The sequence below is a fragment of the Oncorhynchus keta genome, chromosome 21 (assembly GCF_023373465.1).
Source record: "Oncorhynchus keta strain PuntledgeMale-10-30-2019 chromosome 21, Oket_V2, whole genome shotgun sequence".
Classification (NCBI taxonomy): Eukaryota; Metazoa; Chordata; class Actinopteri; order Salmoniformes; family Salmonidae; genus Oncorhynchus; species Oncorhynchus keta.
The window spans coordinates 6,846,678-6,859,094 of NC_068441.1; the positions used below are offsets into that span (position 1 = coordinate 6,846,678).

Consider the following 12,417-nt stretch of genomic DNA (forward strand, 5'->3'; position numbering starts at 1 on the left):
ATTTCTGTTGAGACTGAACAATAAGCATTCCTGGGATTCCTGGACTAATACTAAATGTATATGAGGACGTGTGTTCATGTGTGTATTGTATGTGTGTGTGTGTGTGTGTGTGTGTGTGTGTGTGTGTGTGTGTGTGTGTGTGTGTGTGTGTGTGTGTGTGTGTGTGTGTGTGTGTGTGTGTGTGTGTGTGTGTGTGTGTGTGTGTGTGTGTGTGTGTAAATTAAATAGTACATTTTGTACAATGTAAATTGTGTGTCAATGGTTACTGTACTCCATAAAAGTCATAATTACTCTACAAGACATGTGGGGAATAGTCCATGAAAACCAAAACAGCTGTGCTCTCTGCTACTACAAATAAAGCTTATTTGTTCTCTAAAAATGGATTTTTCTCTCAGAGTCATGTTTTGGGGGGTCTGCGAGTTAAATAAAAGCACAAGGCAAGCTGAATCTCCAAGAAGGAAATCAGAAATATGATAAGACAGACAAAATTGTACTGAATTGTGTATAAAAGAGGATGGGTAGAGAATGATGCAAATGTATATATATTTTCTAATCTCTCTCTCATCTTCTCTCTTCCTCTCTGTCCCTGGTTGGAGCTGGATCCGTTTGTGGGTTGAGATCAATGAGTTGCACAGAGCATACGTATTATAGGAAGCAGTAGGGATGTTACAGAGCTGTTTACATGTTAGAAGCACATTTGGCAGCGATTACAGCTGTGAGTCCTTCTGGGTAAGCCTCTAAGAGCTTTGCACACCTGGATTGTACAATATTTTCCCATGATTCTTTTCAACATTCTTCAAGCTCTGTCAAATTGGTTGTTGAACATTGCTAGACAACCATTTTCAAGTCTTGCCATAGATTTTCAAGCTGATGTAAGCCAAAACTCTAACTCGGCCACTCAGGAACATCCACTGTTTTCTTGGTATGCAACTCCAGGGTAGATTTGGCCTTGTATTTTTGGTTATTGTCCTGCTGAAAGACGAATTCATCTCCCTGGTGGAAAGCAGTCTGAACCAGGCTTTCTTCTCTGTGCTTAGCTCCATTCTGTTTCTTCTTTATCCTGAAAAATGTCCCAGTCCTTAACAATTACAAGAATACCCATAACATGATGCAACCACCACTATGCTTGAAAATATGGGGAGTGGTACTCAGTGATGTGTTGTATTAGATTTGCCCCAAACATAACACTTTGTACTCAGGACAAAAAGTGAATTGCTTTGCCACAGTTTTTGCATTGTTACTTTAGTGCTTAATTTAGTGACTTGTTTCAAACAGGATGCATGTTTTGGAATATTTTTTATTCTGTACAGGCTTCCTTCTTTTCACTCTGTCAATTAGGTTAGTATTGTGGAGTAACTACAATGTTGTTGATCCATCCTCAGTTCTCTCCTGTCACAGCCATTAAACTCTGCAACTGTTTTAAAGTCACCATTGGCCTCATGGTGAAATCCCTGAGCGGTTTCCTTCCTCTCCGGCAACTTCACCATGCTCAAAGGGATTTCAGTTTCTGCTTTTTAATTTTTACCCATCTACCAATAGGCTCCCTACTATGCAAGGCATTGGAAAACCTCCTTGCTCTTTGTGGTTGAATCTGTGTTTGAAATTAAATTCACTGCTCGACTGAGGGACCTTAAAGATAATTGTATGTGTGGGGTACAGAGATGAGGTAATCATTCAAAAATCATGTTATGCACATTTTTACTCCTGAACTTATTTAGGCTTGCCATAACAAAGTGGTTGAATAGTTATTCACTCAGGACATTTCTGTTTTTTTTTTCCTTAATTAGTAAAAATGTCTAAAAAGAAAATTCCACGTTGACATTATGGGTAATGTGTGTAAGCCAGTGACACTAAATATTTATTTATTTATTTTTATTCGGTATGTAGCGCAACGAAATGTTGAAAAGGTCAAGGGGTGTGAATACTTTCTGAATATAGGATGAAAATGTAAGGTTCTGCTTTTCTTTTCTTAATCAACCTAGCGTTCTTTTTCTTTGTGTTCTGGAACATAAAAACCCCGTCTTTAATTCTTGTTCATTGATTTCACCTGTGTTCGTTTCTCACCTGGTCTCATCAGCTCCCTATTTAGTTCAGTTCTTTCTGTTTGCATGGTTGTGAGGTATTGTTTGTTTTTGACTGCCGACCTGTGTTTGACCTTCTCCTGCGACCACGATTCCTGCCTTCTGTGAAGGCAAAATAAACATCTACAGAAACATATTTTTTATAGTTTCTAATGTGGAATTTTCAACCCAATTTCAAAGTAAACATAGTTTTGGTGATTCTGTTATTAGATTGATGTGACAACCTGTTCATCCGGGTACGTCATTTTATTTCAGTTTTAACCCTGGTGACTTTTTGCAAATCCAAATGTGTTTTCCACGTAGATTCTACGTCACAATAGGTTAACAAGTTATGTGGAAACAACCAGTGTGTTGTGCCCAGTGGGGTAGATATTGCCATCTAAATGCTCCCAAAATGTGTCAGGTTGATATTAATGTTCAGAGACTGTTTTGAAAAAGAAACACAAAACACTTGGCAATGTCAGTCATCTGACAATTGTTTACATACGTGGCATTTTCAGGCCTGTGTGACAGGAGACTGATGGTAAGATATCCACCACTCTATACTCTTCCAACTTTGTTGTAAATTACAAGCCGTTATTATTATTCTTCACTGGCTCCCATCTAAAATCCAATCAGAATTTCCTTATGGTGAGGTGACCAGCATGTCAGTCCTTTACATTGTGCCACCACCGAGAGCCTCCTCCCTTAACAAAAAAAATTATCTTCTGAGATCCACTTCATTACCCAGACTAATATGGAGAAAAAAATGTTTATTCAAATGAGCTTAGATCAAAATGCAGCAGAAAAATGATCTGCTTAACAAAAATAAATTATGTTTAAATTAATTGCAAAATAAATGACTCTTTGGGTGAACGGCCAAAGGGTTAAACGAAGGTTTAAACTGGAGTTATTTATTTAATCATTTATTTACTTATATATGTATTTATTCACACCATCCATAAGTCCCCTAGTGTCATCAGTTTGTGTCCATGGAAACCGTGTAGTTACATTTTATGGAGAGCAACATTATAATGAGACCTTTTGTGAGTGATTGATTGGTGGTTGCTAAGAAGAGATGGCACATTGTGATCACTTGATTGGCCACTGCGAAGAGGAAAGACTTTCTATTAGCAATTGATTGGCTGTTGTAATTTTCCACCTGAAGGAGTACCAGCCAGACACCGTAATTGTGTGACTTTAGTTGAAGCCACCTGTGTGTGTGTGTTTCTACAGATTGACATGGACTATTGACTATGAAACAGCTGGTGCCAATCCCTATCACCTCCTCCCTCCCCGAACTAATCGATAAAGACGCCCCAGAACTAGACACAAAAGGAAATGGACACTTACCTTCAAGGCGCCGTTCGACCATGAACCTCTCCACGGATGGACGTCTGACTCTTCGCCGCTCCCCGACCGCTGTCCCTCTCTGCTGATTGCCTGTGCCTGTGGGAAAACTACTCGGTTACATTGCTCTCTACAGCACTACTAAAGGAAAGTGCTTATTATGTCTAATGTGTGAGTGTGATTGTAGATCAGCACATGCTTTAATTGTCTGTTTGTTGTCCTCCGCGTCTACAGAGGACACGGCCGACGCAGCTGTGAAAAGCTATCTACGCTACAACTTGGACTCCTGGCCCGGAGTCAAATGAAGTCCAATCAAATGTTACTTGTGCGGAATGCAACTGGTGTAGACTTAACCTTGACATGCTTGCAAGCCCTTCCCAACTATGCAGAGTTTAAAAAATAAAATGGTAACACGAGACATAAAATACACAAGAATGGAGCTAAAGTATATACCGGAAGTACCAGCACCAGATCAATGTGCAGAGGTGCGAGGTCATTTGACATAGATATGTACATGAAGGCAGGGTTAAAGTGACTAGGCATCCAGATACATAATGATAAGAGTAAAATAAAGAACAGAATAGCAGCAGCAAATGATGAGTGGAAAAGTGTGTGTAATGTGTTTGTTGTGTGTTTCGTGTGTGTGCATATGTTGTGTGTATGTTTGGCGTGGGCGTGTCAATGTAGTGTGTTTGAGTGTGTGTACAGTGGGGCAAAAAAGTATTTAGTCAGCCACCAATTGTGCAAGTTCTCCCACTTAAAAAGATGAGAGAGGCCTGTAATTTTCATCATAGGTACACTTCAACTATGACAGACAAAATGAGAAACAAAATCCAGAAAATCACATTGTAGGATTTTTAATGAATGTATTTGCAAATTATGGTGGAAAATAAGTATGTGGTCACCTACAACAAGCAAGATTTCTGGCTCTCACAGACCTGTAACTTATTCTTTAATTAAGAGGCTCCTCTGTCCTCCACTCGTTACCTGTATTAATGGCACCTGTTTGAACTTGTTATCAGTATAAAAGACACCTGTCCACAACCTCAAACAGTCACACTCCAAACTCCACTATGGCCAAGGACACCAGAAACAAAATGGTAGACCTGCACCAGGCTGGGAAGACTGAATCTGCAATAGGTAAGCAGCTTGGTTTGAAGAAATCAACTGTGGGAGCGATTATTAGGAAATGGAAGACATACAAGACCACTGATAATCTCCCTCGATCTGGGGGTCCACGCAAGATCTCACCCCGTGGGGTCAAAATGATTACAAGAACAGTGAGCAAAAATCCCAGAACCACACGGGGGGACCTAGTGAATGACCTGCAGAGAGCTGGGACCAAAGTAACAAAGCCTACCATCAGTAACACACTATTCCGCCAGGGACTCAAATCCTGCAGTGCCAGACATGTCCCGCTGCTTAAGCCAGACATGTCCAGGCCCGTCTGAAGTTTGCTAGAGAGCATTTGGATGATCCAGAAGAAGATTAGGAGAATGTCATATGGTCAGATGAAACCAAAATATAACTTTTTGGTAAAAACTCAACTCGTCGTGTTTGGAGGACAAAGAATGCTGAGCTGCATCCAAAGAACGCCATACCTACTGTGAATACTTACTTTCCACCATAATTTGCAGATAAATTCATAAAAAATCCTCATTTTGTCTGAAATAGTAGAAGTGTACCTATGATGAAAATTACAGGCCTCTCCCATCTTTTTAAGTGGGAGAACTTGCACAATTGGTGGCTGACTAAATACTTTTTTGCCCCACTGTAGCCTCGTTATTGATATTTATTGTGTTACTTTAATTTTGATTTTGATTTTTTTGTAAATATCTTCTTAACTCTCATTTTCTTAACTGCATTGTTGTAAGGGCTTGTAAGTAAGCATTTCACGGTAAGGTGACACATACATTTTTATTTGAATAGGATTCCACCTTCCTCCTAAATTGTCCTTTCGCATGTTTGATGTGTCGTCAGAGGTTGAAGCGGGCTTTTTTGTATGTGTCCATGTCTGTGTCACTTTCCTCCTAAACGGTAGCATTAGCCCGGCGCGGATATTCATGGTTTTTGGTTTAGATATGTTCTTAGTCACTGGGTGGGATGACATTTATGCACTTATTGATGAAGCCTGTGACTGTTGTGGTAAACTCCTCAATGCTATCGGATGAATCCTGGAACATATCCCAGTCTGTACTGAAAACTGAAAAAAAAATAGTCCTGTAGACTTGCGTCTGCTTCATCTGACCACTTTCATATTGGTCGGATGGTACTTCCTGTTTGAGCTTTTTGTTTCTAAACAGGAAGCAGGAGAATGGAGTCATGGTCAGGTTTGCCAAAGGGAGGACGAGGGAGGGCCTTGTATGTGTTTTTGTGGGTAGAATAAAAGTGGTTGAGCGTTTTAGTGCCCCTAGTGGCGCAGGAGACATGTTTGTAGAAGTGAGGTAGGACTGTTTTAAGTCTCCCCGCGTGCAGCGTGGTAGGCGTACATCGTGGTAGGCGTATTCTTTTATTGATGACACCAAAAATAAAATTATTCAAAACGAAACACACAGTTCTCTAGGGCTGGAAAGCAACAGTACAAAAACAAGATCCCACAAACTAAGGTTGGAAAAAGACTGCCTAAGTATGATCCCCAATCAGAGACAACGATAGAAAGCTGCCTCTGATTGGGAACCATACCAGGCCTAACAAAGAAATAGGAAAACTAGATTGCCCACCCTATTCACACCCTGACCTAACCAAAATAGATAAAATAGATCATTAAAAGGATCCCCCCCCCGACTCAGGCAAAGGGGAGGGTCCGGGTGGGCATCTACCCCCGGTGGCGGCTCCGGTGCGAGACGCAGACACTGCTCCGCTCGTGGCTCCGCCTAATTCGGTGGCGCCTCTGGTGTGGAGATCATCGCCGGAAGCTCCGGACCGTGAATCATCGCCGGAAGCTCCGGACCGTGAATCATCGCCGGAAGCTCCGGACCGAGAATTATCGCCGGAAGCTCCTGATCGTGAATTATCGCCGGAGGAACTGAACCATGGATCATCGGCGGGGACTCTGGACCGTAGATCGTCACCAGGGACTCCGGACTGGGAACCCCGCTAGAGGCTCTGGACTGGGAACCGTCTCTGGAGGCTCCGGACTGGGGACCGTCGCTGGAGGCACCGGACTGGGGACCGTTGCTGGAGGCTCTGGACTGGGAACCGTGGCTGGAGGCTCCGGACTGGAGAGCGTCGCCGGAGGCTCCGGACTGGGAACCGTCGCTGGAGGCTCCAGACTGGGAACCGTCGCTGGAGGCTCTGGACTGGGAGCCATCGCTGGAGGCACCGGACTGGGGACCGTCGCTGGAGGCTCCGGACTGGGAACCCTCGCTGGAGGCTTTGGACTGGGGACCGTCTCTGGAGGCTCCGGACTGGGAACCCTTGCTGGAGGCTCCGCGCCATGGAACATCACTGAAGGATTCGGGCCATGGATCATCACTGAAGGCTTTGTGCCATGGATCATCACTGCAGGCTCTGCCCCCCCCAAAGGTGCAGACTCAGGCAAACCTGAACCTACAGGGAGGGTCCGGGTGGGCATCTACCCCCGGTGGCGGCTCCGGACTGGAGAGCGTCGCCGGAGGCTCCGGACTGGGAACCGTCGCTGGAGGCTCCAGACTGGGAACCGTCGCTGGAGGCTCTGGACTGGGAGCCATCGCTGGAGGCACCGGACTGGGGACCGTCGCTGGAGGCTCCGGACTGGGAACCCTCGCTGGAGGCTTCGGACTGGGGACCGTCTCTGGAGGCTCCGGACCGGGAACCCTTGCTGTAGGCCCCCGCGCCATGGAACATCACTGAAGGCTTCGGGCCATGGATCATCACTGAAGGCTTTGTGCCATGGATCATCACTGCAGGCTCTGGGACCATGGATCATCACTGGAGGCTTCGGACTGGGAACCCTCACAGGAGGCTCTGGACTGCGGAGGTGCACTGGAGGCCGGGTGTGTGGAGCTGGCACAGGTCTTACCAGGCTAGAGAGACACACTGGAGGCCTGGTGCGTGGAACTGGCACAGGGCGTACCAGGCTGGGGAGACGCACTGGAGGCTGGGTGCGTGGAGCTGACACAGGATATACTGGGCCGTGGAGGTTCACTGGAGGTTTGGAGTGTACAGCTGGCACAACCCGTCCTGGCTGGATGCTCACTTTAGCCCGGCAAGTGCGGGGCGCTGGCACAGGACGCACTGGGCTGTGAAGGCAGACTGGAAACACAGTGCGTAGAGCCGGCGCAGGATATCCTGGTCCGAGGAGGCATACTGGAGGCCCGGAGCGCTGAGCCGGCACAACCCATCCTGGCTGGATGCTCATTTTTCCACGGCAAGTGCGGGGAGCTGGCACCGAGCGTACCGGAGACACAGTGCGTATCACCGGATAACATGGTGCCTGAACGGTCACACGCTCCTTAAAGCGAGTGCGGGGAGTTGGGTCTGGTCTGAAACCTGGCTCTGCCAACCACCCCGTGTGCTCCCCCCCAAATTATTTTGGGGCTGCCTATCGTGCTTGGTTGCGAACCCCGGAGTCGTCGTTGATCCTCCTTTGCTGCCTCCGCCTGCTTCCATGGCAGGGTCTTGTCCCCTGCCATAACCTCGTCCCATGTCCATGATGTCCTCCACTCCCTTTTCTCCCGGGCCCAGGATCCCTGCTCCTCCTGGCCACGCTGCTTGATCCTTTGTTGGTGGGATCTTCTGTATCGCACGTCGTTGGAAGGAGTAGACCAAGGTGCAGCGTGGTAGGCGTATATCTTTTTTCAATCGATGACAACGAAAAAACAACAAATACAAAACTAAACGCACAGTTCTGTAGGGCTGGAAAGCAATGGTCAAAAACAAGATCACACAAACTAAGGTGGGAAAAAGGCTGCCTAAGTATGATCCCCAATCAGAGACAACGATAGACAGCTACCTCTGATTGGAAACCATACCAGGCCAAACAAAGAAATAGGAAAATAAAGAGAGAATTAAATAGAGAATTAAAAGGATCTCTAAGGTCAGGGCGTGACACAGTTGTTATTTATAAAATTTAAAAAACAACTTGGGTTGAGCCGAGTGGAGACAGTAGAGCCCATCCATTGACTGCCAAATTAGCCATCGAGTACCATACCAGCCAGCGACTAACGAATCTCTGCTCAGGAAGTAGAGCCATATGAACACTGCTTGGGTAGAGCTGAACGAATGAACGAACATCAACCAACGCTCTGTGAGTGAACTAACTGCTGTGTTAGTTTTTTCCTGTGCTCATAGTATAGCTTGTGGTCCTAACTCATAGTCTCCTTAAACAGTTCTAACAGGGCACTTAGTAGTTTTAAAACCCTTTCCTGCAGGCGAAGGACCAAGGCCTGACCTCTGGTGGCCTCATGCGTGGAATGTTATTAATATTCTTTATAATTTCATAATCAACTTTTTCATTTTTTACACAGAAAATCCAGTGTTTCTATGTCAAAAGGTTTTGCTATGTTTCAGTCTTCTGTAATCTATATAAAGTGTAATATTGGGAGGCAAACTCAAAATAAAAAAAGTAAACTCTATATCTGACATGGTACAGTTGTCTTCTTTTTTTAAAGCCCATAACCATGTGTGTGAGGAGTATATTTTCGTTTTAAAGTAGATTTTGTTTAAGACTACCAAGAAACTTCGTGTGACCCTGATTTAGCCCACTGCAGTAAAAGGTGAGACAGAACTAATCAAACAAATGCCTTTTAAGATATTGTCACTATTGTACAATCTGAACTTGTTATAAATAACCTTTGAGTGTACTTTCCCTGTATCTGTGGTTGTTTGCCGTGGGATCTTAAAATTCTGCTTTTGACATTTTGGCGTAGTCGGCAGGATCCCACCTGACTTTTGGACCAATCAAAAGTCAGTGACACCCCCGGGCTGTAGATAACCATATTTATACAGAACAGGTAGTCATGCCATGGTTCATGGTAACCACTTGGGTCCCCTAGTTTGGAGACGAACAAAAATTGTGGTTCGCAAATGACACTGACTCTTGCTAAATAAAGTAGACTGTCATTCTGCCTTATTGTCAGCAGGTTTATTATATTACTTATCAGCATGTCTTATTATTTAACCATCAACCCATAATTTACAAGTGCCTTTCACTCATGTGTGCTGTGTTATGCGATTGCCTTCACTTAGCTCCATACATTCTCACGTGTGAAATTCAATTGAATTGCATGAACTATTTGCTCGCTTTGGACGGTGTGCTGCGATTCTACAGATTGCCATGGACTTTTGACTATGAGACAGCTGTTGCCAATCCCTATTACCTCCTCCCTCCCCGAACTAATTGCTAAACACGCTCCAGAACTAGACACAAAAGGAAATGGACACTTACCTTCGAGGGCGCCGTTCGACCGGGAACCTCTGCACAGACAGACATCTGACTCCTCGCTGCTCCTCGACCCCTGCCTCTCTCAGCTGATCGCCTGTGGGGAAAAAGACTCCATTACAACGCTCTCTGTAGAACTCTAAAAGCAAAGTGCTTATTTCAAACGTGTGCTTGTGACTCCCATTGTAGATCAGTACATACTGTAATTGTATGTTTGTTGTCCCCCCATGGCTACAGACATGGGAGACACGCCCAACGCAGCTGCGAGAGGCTATCTCCGATACAACACAGCCGGCACGGCTTGGAGTGGGGGGGAAGAGAGCTCAGCAGCTTACCATGGACTACCAAACTAGTCATCGACTACCGTACCAGCCAGAGGTTAACAAATTCCAGCTCGGGAAGAAGAGCCAAATGAACCCTCCTCGGGTAGAGCCAAATGAATGAACGAACCCTGCTGGGGTAGAGCAATACGAACAAACATCAACCAGCTCTCTGTGAGTGAAGCAGCTGCTGTGTTTGTTTTGCCCTGTGTCATAGTGTATGCTCATTGTCCTAACTCCTTGTCTTCTTAAACATTGCTAACTGGGTACTTAGTCGTTTTAAACAGAACCAATCCAACAAATCATTTTTTAAGATATTGTCACTATTGTAAAACCTGAACTTGTAATAAAGAGCTTTTGTTTGTACATTGCCTGTCTCTGTGGTTGCTGTGGGATCTTGGAATTCTGCTTTTGACGTGTGTGTGTGTGTGTGGTTTTCACTGTGCTCTAATGGGGTCTGGCAGGGTGGAGGGGTTGAACAGAGCTGCTCATCGGAGGATAAGTCACATGTGACAGTCTGTCAGGACACCTCTCATCAGGACACATACTGCAGAGACAGCAAATCCTCAACACACACACATATATATATATATATATATATATATAATAACTAACACAGACAGGCACACACACAAACCCATATGCACACACCTGCACGCAAAGAGATACACACACGCTTCTCACATCAAACCCCAAAGAGGGCATTCATTTATCTTCATGAATAAAGAAAATGAATATCTTCAAACAGTCTGCATTTAGCCGTTGGGTTGATATGACACGCATAACAGCCAGATAGGATTTGTCTGCCATCCAGAGGGAGTCAGCTGTTAGAGAAACAGCTTTAGTGAAGGGAGCCCCATCTCAGAGAAATAGGACATTGTGACCTGTCCCACAACGCTCCCCCCCTCCGCCCCCCACTGTCTCTCTCGGCTCTCTTAGCTCTCTGTCCTGATGTCATTTACTTATTTCATAGATATATGAGATTGGAGTGTCTGTCAGAGAACATGTTGTGTGACAGTCTCCACAACTACCTCAGCCCGTGTCAAGGAAACGTGTACTATATCAGTGTACATAGGTTTTGATTTTGTAAAACAATCACAAATAGTGCATAAGCCTACTGTGCAAATACAGTATCATTTTGAATGACATTCGCACAGATCATTGGAGCCAGTGTGGTCACAGTTGGTATACAGTGCAACCACATCAGACAGCTTCTGATTTTCCCTGCCCGCCCGTGATGAAAATCAATGATCAATGGACAAACACATGGACTTGCTCAATTATATATGGGACAACGAATCTTCGCAGCGATACAGAGGAACATCAGATATCTTTGGAGCCTGATCAGAGTCGTGATTATTTTGAAGGACACGGACAGAGAGTGTGACAAACCGCTTATTATACCAAGAGCCCCCCCCCCCCCCGAGACAATCTCTAGACAAAGCAGCAGTGGAGGGGAGAGGAGGAAAGGGGAGATGTGACCATAGAGAGGTGACGGAGCGAGACACCAAAATGAACAAACGCGGAGATGAGAGGATAGAGAGATGGAGAGCCAGGGCCCGGCTCACTGGAACTGGCAGACGGGTTAGTCAGTGGAAGAGAGAGGGCCACTTGTTTGGGGAGCTGTTTGCAGCAAGAACCAGATAAATGTTCACAGTGGCCAGTCATTATAGCTTATCTCCCTGTGGGCTGCTCTATTCACAGTCTGCTGTGATAAAGAGGGAAGTGGGAAACAGTGGGCCTTATGGGAGTCTGTTTCTCCACACTGCCCATCCTCCAGGGAGCAAGCCGAATTACAGCCAACCACACCGCTTCGGAGCGGCAGCTATCCGATGAGACAGTCTTACATGTTGCGTGAAAATCAACCAAGGTCATCAGGGTCGTCACATGTTCCTAAAATGAGACTCAGACTGTGGCTGTCGCTGTCAGTTCGTTCAATACAGTGGGTAAGCACAAAAAGGTAGCACTTTAAAAACTGAGGCATGAAATTACCAATACATTGTTGTGGGCCAATTACCTTTAGTAAAGAGCCACTGTAGTGACCAGTACTAGCTGCAGTAGATGTAAAGCCTTGTAAACGCTTGTTTAAGTTGGATTATTCCATACCACCACCTTGTGGTCACAGACATGCAATAGAATACCCAGAGAATCCTGTAAGGACTCAACCAAACTCCCCCTTTGTTAACAGCTCACTTACTGTGTTAAATGAGTATACAAATAACAATGTTTTTCTAAATGAGAGTGTAGGCACAAGGCATCCAAAATAGATCCACTGTGATGAGAGATTGGGGTGTTACAAGCAGCTGTGCTGAAATTATTTCAGGTC

At 45.1% G+C, this 12,417-nt stretch overlaps 1 long non-coding RNA gene across 2 annotated transcripts in view; it reads right to left on the minus strand.

The window, feature by feature from the left end:
• LOC118400010 (uncharacterized) overlaps nt 1–10,439 on the minus strand; it is a 30,225-nt gene extending 19,786 nt beyond the window's left edge. For both annotated transcript variants that reach the window (XR_008074084.1, XR_004828948.2), the window contains exons 1-2: nt 9,778–10,439; nt 3,414–3,509 (exon numbers count right to left, since the gene is read on the minus strand). This is a non-coding gene — a long non-coding RNA (uncharacterized LOC118400010). The remainder of the gene's footprint in view (nt 1–3,413; nt 3,510–9,777) is intronic.
• Nucleotides 10,440–12,417: the final 1,978 nt, after the last annotated feature.